Below are 7673 nucleotides of genomic sequence, written 5' to 3'. Positions count from 1 at the left end.
AACACCTTTCTTTTTCCTTGTGGAAAGCTTCTTATTTTAAACGATACAATGCAGAGAAATAAATCACACTATTTTAGATATGATGCTGCAGAAGAAATGAGAGAACAATATTACAGAAGAGACCGAAATGATGATGAAATTGCCTCTGGTGTTATTTGAGGAGAAATCCTTCTCTAGTTTGGATTCCAAATGCTGAAAGGTAATGAGAGGCCTCAAAAGAGCAGCCTTTCCACCATTCACTAAACTGGCTCTCTGGAATCGTATCCACAAGGCACAGCTTAATAGTTTACTGGCTTGATGCTTTCCTCTTATTTCCAAAATATGAGAAACATTGAGTGATGCTCACCCTTCTCTCAAATGAATTCATTAAACGGAACATTACCAGGATGCTTACCAAATCTCTTTCATTATTTAGGTATATTTTTGTTGTTGTATCTATTTTTCAATTGTGGTTTTCTTTTTAACCCTCTTTAGGACTTCCATCCCTAAGTAGCATGGTAAATGCAAGTGTCAAGCGTGATAACGAAACAAAGTTCAATGAAAGGAAAAAAAATGTCATATTCTCATCAATAAGTTAGAGAGGTACATTGAGGAGAAAATGGATCAGCAATTCTATGTACAACTAAAGTCTATATATCTAAGTTATGTCACTTGTACGAGATTTGCTAAATTTTTACCTTAAAATAGTCACTTCAAAACCTCAAGGAAAGAGATGGCATATAAAATGATGTGAAAAATTTTTGATACATTTTATGCTACCAATTAAAATAACATCTTGATGTAAATTAGGTAATAAATGGGGATTCCTTTGTCTTTATATCTTATATCTCTTCTTTATTTCACTGTTTTGGCATTTGGAATCCTAAGTTATATATACATTTCCATACTTTTCAAAAATATCACTCAGTATTAATGAGGAAAATTAGGCCATTGGGGCATTCTAATTATAAGAAAAAATGTTCTCCCCCATTCATATAAGATGTTGACTTGTTCTCCACTCTTTTCATACTCTGAAACCCATTTTTACTGTTATAATCTATAACTGCTATAAGATATACATATTTTGATCACTGTTCTGAATACAGAATGTGAGTCTGATTCATATATTGCTTAATAACTGGAAAATGGTTAAATAACTGAGACTCCAATGCAGAAAAAATTTAAAGGTAACAGAGTGCTGTCAGTGCTAATGGGATATCATTGAGATACTGTAATGAATTATTGCATTTCTGGGTCACAACATCCTCTCCGTAATCATTTAAGACATATTAACCAGGCAGAAACTATCAGATGATCTCAGTATGATGTCAAAATATCTGTGAGTTTTTCTTGCTCCTGATTCATGTCCACTATTACCAGATTCCTAATACAGTGAGAGTAGCTCAAGCTCATTGTACACATTTGCTCCCAGACAGAGTGTATCTTAGAACTCATATCTTCCCCTAATTGCTTTGATTTCTAGTTATTTTTAGTAGAGAGACATACAATAAGATATACAATATAAAAGGTATGAAAAAGTGTCTGAATCAAAAACTTAGTCTTCTTCCCAGTCCGATCTCCCCAACCAACCAGTCTCATCTTCTGGAAGTAACCTCCTCAACCAATTTGAACGATAAACAGGCCAGAGAGAGCCTATGCTCATCAGAGTGTGTACGTGTGTGTGTGCATATACGTGTGTGTGTGCGTGTGCGTGGGCATGCACCTGAGCATATTGTTTCCCAAACCAGTAGCATATTTATATCCATTTTTGCACCCTCTGTTTTTCTCATTAAATATTACATTTTCTAGATCTTTCCATGTAAGTGTATACAGGAATGTCTTTCTCCTTTACTAAATGGTATCCTTGTGTGTAGGAACTACAATTTTCTTGACCAGGCATCTGTTGATTTACATTTAAGTAATTCCAAATCTTATGCAATGCAAAAGATAATGAATGTAGTCTCTCTATTATATATAAACAGAAACGTAGGCATGGATGAGTGGAACTTCAAGATAAATTCGAGAATTGCTGCGTCAAAAAGTATGTGCCATTTGCATCTTAATGTGTGTGTGTGCTTTACTCAGTATGTCTGACTCTTTGTGATCCCATGGACTGTAGCCCACTGGGCTCCTCTGTCCATGAGATTTCCAGGCAAGAATACTGGAGTGAGTTGCCATACCCTCTTCCAGGGGATCTTCCCAACCCAGGGATCAAACCCAGATCTCCTGCATTGCAGGAGGATTCTTTACCATCTGAGCCACCAGGGAAGCCCTGGGGTCTTAATAGATACTGCTAAATTGCTCTGCACATAGGCTGCATTGATTAAACTCCTATCAGCAATGTATGAACATCCAATTGTCTACACATTTGCCATTTTCTAACTTTGTTAACCTGATGGATGACATTGTTTCTTTAGATTTATTTAATTTGAAGGCGGTTGAATATTTTCACATATTTCAAAATTAGCTGACATCCTTTCCTAGGAACTGTTTAGCCATATAACATGTCCATTTTTTTCTTGAGTTGTTGGTGTTATTGATTTGTAAGAGCCCTTTTAATGCCTGTTAGATCATCAATGGTATGAATTGCATGTAACTTTCTACTTTTTTGTGCATGCTTTTTTCTTTTATCAATTTATAGCAAATTTGAAGCATCCAGAACTATGTCAACTCTTCAGAACACACCCTTACTCCTCTACCTCTCCACAGAGTTATCTACAATATAAAAGTACCTTCCCAAAGTAGAGAGTGTTGGGAACTCTGGGCGGGTGCCAGTAACTGCTCAAAATGCCACACCAAAACACACTTGGTCTTACATGTCCTGTTTTTTAATCTCTGCATGTTATTCCTGCCATCAAAGAACCCCTCCTTTCCATGATGTCTAAATTAGACCCCAAAGAGGACATCCTAAATTGCACATCTTTACTATACAAAGGACATTTACTTTATGTTCTCCAGAACCTTCTGGTTTTCTAATGCGCTTTCCTTTCACTACTGTTGGCCCAGTTTTGTATTTATCTCTTGTTCCTTTATTTCTCTCTTTGTATTATTAGAGTGTGGTACTGTAGTGTCTTTAATACCTGTGTGACAGGTCCCTAGGGCCAGGTGAGTTGTAGTTTAATTTGTGTAATAGTCCTTGAAATAATGGGATCCTACTGATTTTTTTTCTTTTCTCACCATCTAATCAGACTAAAATAAGTAAACTAATGAATATATGTGCTTTGTTTTATAAGTTCTTTTCCCCAATATCTAATATACTTTGTGATAGAGAATTTTGAATTTTAAATAGTCATATATGATTTTAGGAAAATGTAGGTTATAGTGAATATCTAGGCAGAGCTGACAACCTTACAAAGCTAATTTGTATGCCCCAGATAAAACAAAATATATGAGCCTAATTGAGTTATGATTGCATCATTGGTTGTTGATTGGTTCTTTCATGTTTGATGCAAAATTGTTTTGTGTATGGCATTTTTATTTTTATGTTTTTAAACTTTTTACTTTGTACTGGGATATAGCCAATTAACAATGCTGTGATAATTTCAAGTGAACAGGAAAGGGGCTCAGCCATACATATACATGTATCCACTTGCCCCCAAACTCCCCTCCCATCCAGGCTTCCACATAACATTGAGCAGAATTCCCTGTGCTGTATAGTAGGTCTTTGTTGGTTATCTGTTTTAAATGTACCAGTGTGTAAAAAAAAATTAATATCTTTGAGATAGTGGTTCATTTCTGTGTTTCACCTTATGTTAAAAATAAACAGCATGTCCAATTAATTTAACCATGACCAAGATAGTCACTGTGTATATACACACATATGGATACACACTACTCTCTTCCCTGCCTAAGGCCAGATTTTCAGAACTCTCACACTTGGAGAATAGCTCTAGACTGCAGGACAACTGGGGTGAGAGAAGGAGGAGCTGCAAACCTTTCCTCTTTAGGAAGAATGAAGCATTCTCTGTGGACCCAAGCAATAAACCAAAAACATAGAAAACTATAAAACTAGTGTCCACCATGCTGTGATTATTTGACTTTCCACTTGAAAGGATATATATTCTCTGATGGTTTGGTAATCTAGACACAAGCCAGCTTTTTACAGAAAATTTGGAGTAGCAACAGAAGGCAGAAGAAAGAAAAAGGGGATGGGGGAACTGAGGCAAAAGGAAACAAATCCATGAATGATTCAGAGAAGCTGCACTGGCTGTTATGAGAACTCTCTCATCAAAGGCTAGGCTGCATGGTGGTGATGAGAGGTAGGTCAGTGTCAAGAGCAGGGTGGGGAAGGAGTGACCTGTGCCTCATCACTGTGGCACCTGGAGGCATGACATCTCTACTGTACCTGGCAGAGATTTCGTGTGCTAAGTGCGGGGTCTAAGGTGGAGGCTGATTGCCCGCTTGCATCTGGCTCAATTGTCCTGGAGGCACTGATTGCTCAAGGCATCTTGCAGAGTCACATTCGTAAAAACGGGAAGAAGAGCTTTAAGCCATTCTTATCCTGTACTTGTACCTCCACTAAAGCACTAGCGGATCACCATATCCAAGATGCACATATAAGATAAAGAATCACGAAGAGAGCAAAGGAAATTTATGTTTGAGATACTTTGTATCTTAAGACAGGAAGTGCATGTTTGAAGAATTTTATGGGGGTTAGAATATACATGAAGGTGTTCTTTTATAGTATCTGAAGATTGCCAAGTTTGGTTCATCTATTAAAGACAGAAGTTCCAATGGTTAGAGGAACATCAGTAATCATAATACACAGGTAACTCAGTCACCAACTTTATTGCTTGCATACATGTAGTTAATGAAAGAACATATTCCTCAATATATATGATGCAAATGCCATTGCATTTCAAATGCAAAAATAATCATCATTTAACAGTTTTACAAATGATTTAGGGATGGAAGATGAGAAGCTGCCTTTTTAAAAGGCATAAAATAAAATCTTTAACTCACTTCTCAGGTGAGCTGAATGCTCTGGATAGAGTAATTCTGCTGTCAAATGCTATTAACATCTAAAGAAAATCTTTTCAATGAATTTAAGAATGCTCATCACCAAGGTCTTTTTCTACATAGTTACTTTGTTCAAGTGTTTTGAGACTCAGGTTTTGAGGTTCCAGGGGTCTATATAGAATGGCTTTCTAATTTAGTTCACTTTCTGTGTCAAAGATTCACCAGACATATCCCTGCAATGTCATATTTCATTGCAAAGCCACTCTTGTATTGGTTTCTATGGCAGCCAATTGCAAAAGTTTCAATGCAGCTCTCAACTTCCTATTCCAGTGTTGACTGCAAGCATCAGTGTCAGGGAGACTGTATATTTGTCTTAACAATTCTCCATCTGAATACAATACAGATACAGTTACACTCCTAAGCAGTAAGTCACTGTAATACTGAAAAACAGATATTAATAGATAACAGGGATACACACAAAATTACACAGTGCTGTGTGAGGAAGAGCGAGACGAGAAGGAGAAAGAGATAAAAGGTAGAGATGCAATCCTCTTTCCAAGAGTGTCACTCAATAGGCATAAAAAGCTGAAACCACATCATTATTTGGAGAAAGGAGAGAGAGACAGTCCACTTCCTATGTGAGTGCCTGAATCAGAGGAGGCTCCAGATCTTACAAAGAGTACGTCTTCAGAGGTAGACAAGAGAAACGACTTTGAAGTGATGAGGGAAAAAATGAGAAGAGCAACAGGAAAGGGGCAAAGGTCATGATTTTTTTTAAGTTAAAATCACACATGTTGAAAGTTAGTTGCATATCTGTTTCTATTCATCCCATCACCAGACTCCTAAATATACTTTTAACAGTCTGATCTTATACTGAATTGGTACAGCACAGAGAGCTTGGCACTCTGTGATGACCTAGATGGGATGATTGGTGACTGATGTTGAGTAGTATCAATATTTAGCCCCCCCCTTAATAGTATATACATTATCATATGCAATATAAGTATGAAAGGTTGAACAGAGCTCTTGTGGGAAAGAGCAGCTCCAGTTTCAATCCTGACTCTAACTAACTGGCTTCATGATCTAGAATGAACCATGAAGCCTGTCTACACGTCTTATGAATTAAATGTGGGCATCAGATAGATTGTTTGTGGTCGCCCTATTTCTACTGCTATAACAATCTCTGATTTTTGTTGCGTCATATAGGATCATTTATCTTCCCCTAGGAGAGCAGCTTCCGGAGAAGGCAATGGCACCCCACTCCAGTACTCTTGCCTGGAAAATCCCATGGATGGAGGAGCCTGGTAGGCTGCAGTCCACGGGGTTGCTAAGAGTCGGACACGACTAAGCGACTTCACTTTCACTTTTCACTTTCATCCACTGGAGAAGGAAATGGCAACCCACTCCAGTGTTCTTGCCTGGAGAATCCTAGGGACAGAGGAGCCTGGTGGGCTGCCGTCTATGGGGTCGCACAGAGTCGGACACGACTGAAGCGACTTAGCAGCAGCAGCAGGAGAGCAGCTTCAATTTTATAAAAGAAGTCTGTTGGGGGGAAAAAAATCCTATACAGAGGATTTCACTTGGCTATCAACTTTCTAGTATCAAGTCTATTCCACCCACAATAAGGCAAAACTATAGTAAAACATCCTTATGCTATTAAAGACCCCTTCACATTTACCAGTGCCATTGGAATTGAACTCAGAAAACAGTAAAGTATCAAGGAGATGTGCCAAAGAGCTCTTTTAAGCTTTCAGCATTTCAGTGAGCTCTGTTTTCTATACTCGCAGTTGCAATATCTTTGTGATGCCACATCTAATGCTGTATTACTTTTTTCCAGTCCAACTCCCTTTCTTCCATGAGCCACCACAGATGCTCTGAAGCATATGGTGGCCGTGTAAAAACTGGGATTATAGCACAACATCACAGAAGCTTTGAATGATAGAGGGCTTCAGCGATAATTCCAGCTCAACTCATTTTTAAAATGAAGGAAATGAGGCCAAAAGATTATCTTTTAACATGTTCAAAAGGATACAGATAATTAGAGATGGAGCCAGGACTGAAACTAAGTCTCCTGTATCCTAATCCACTATTTTTACCATGATATCATGGTGTCTTTGTGTTAAGAACTACTTAGCTCAGCCCCAAAGGGAGTTCTTTAAATCAATTCCTTACCTCAGTTGATGTTAAGAATATAGCAGTGTACCTTATGACCCTGCTGCTGCTGCTAAGTCGCTTCAGTCGTGTCCGACTCTGTGCGACCCCATAGACGGCAGCCCACCAGGCTCCCCCATCCCTGGGATTCTCCAGGCAAGAACACTGGAGTGGGTTTTCACTGAAAGTGAAAAGTGAAAGGGAAGTTGCTCAGTCGTGCCTGACTCTTAGTGATCCCATGGACTGCAGCCTACCAGGCTCCTCCATCCATGGAATTTTCCAGGCAAGAGTACTGGAGTGGGGTGCCATTGCCTTCTCCGCCTTATGACCCTACCACTTACTATTTTCATAGGAACCCTCCAAATTATCACAGGTCCTAACCTCCAAACACAAAACACTATTGCAGTGCATACAAAGTTTCATGGGTACCTGTTCTATGCAACAATGCCAAATGATTTCTGGATGAGAGTGACTGAGAGTCTGCTCCTAATCCCTCAATTTAGGACTTTAGAATTGGGTTTGAAAATGGTTCCACTTGACAGAACAAGAAAAAGAAATGGTGTCTTCATTTGTGGAACACAGTA

This window comes from Ovis canadensis, chromosome X, assembly GCF_042477335.2.
Source record: "Ovis canadensis isolate MfBH-ARS-UI-01 breed Bighorn chromosome X, ARS-UI_OviCan_v2, whole genome shotgun sequence".
NCBI classification, from domain to species: Eukaryota; Metazoa; Chordata; class Mammalia; order Artiodactyla; family Bovidae; genus Ovis; species Ovis canadensis.
Note: the sequence above shows the minus strand (reverse complement) of the source record.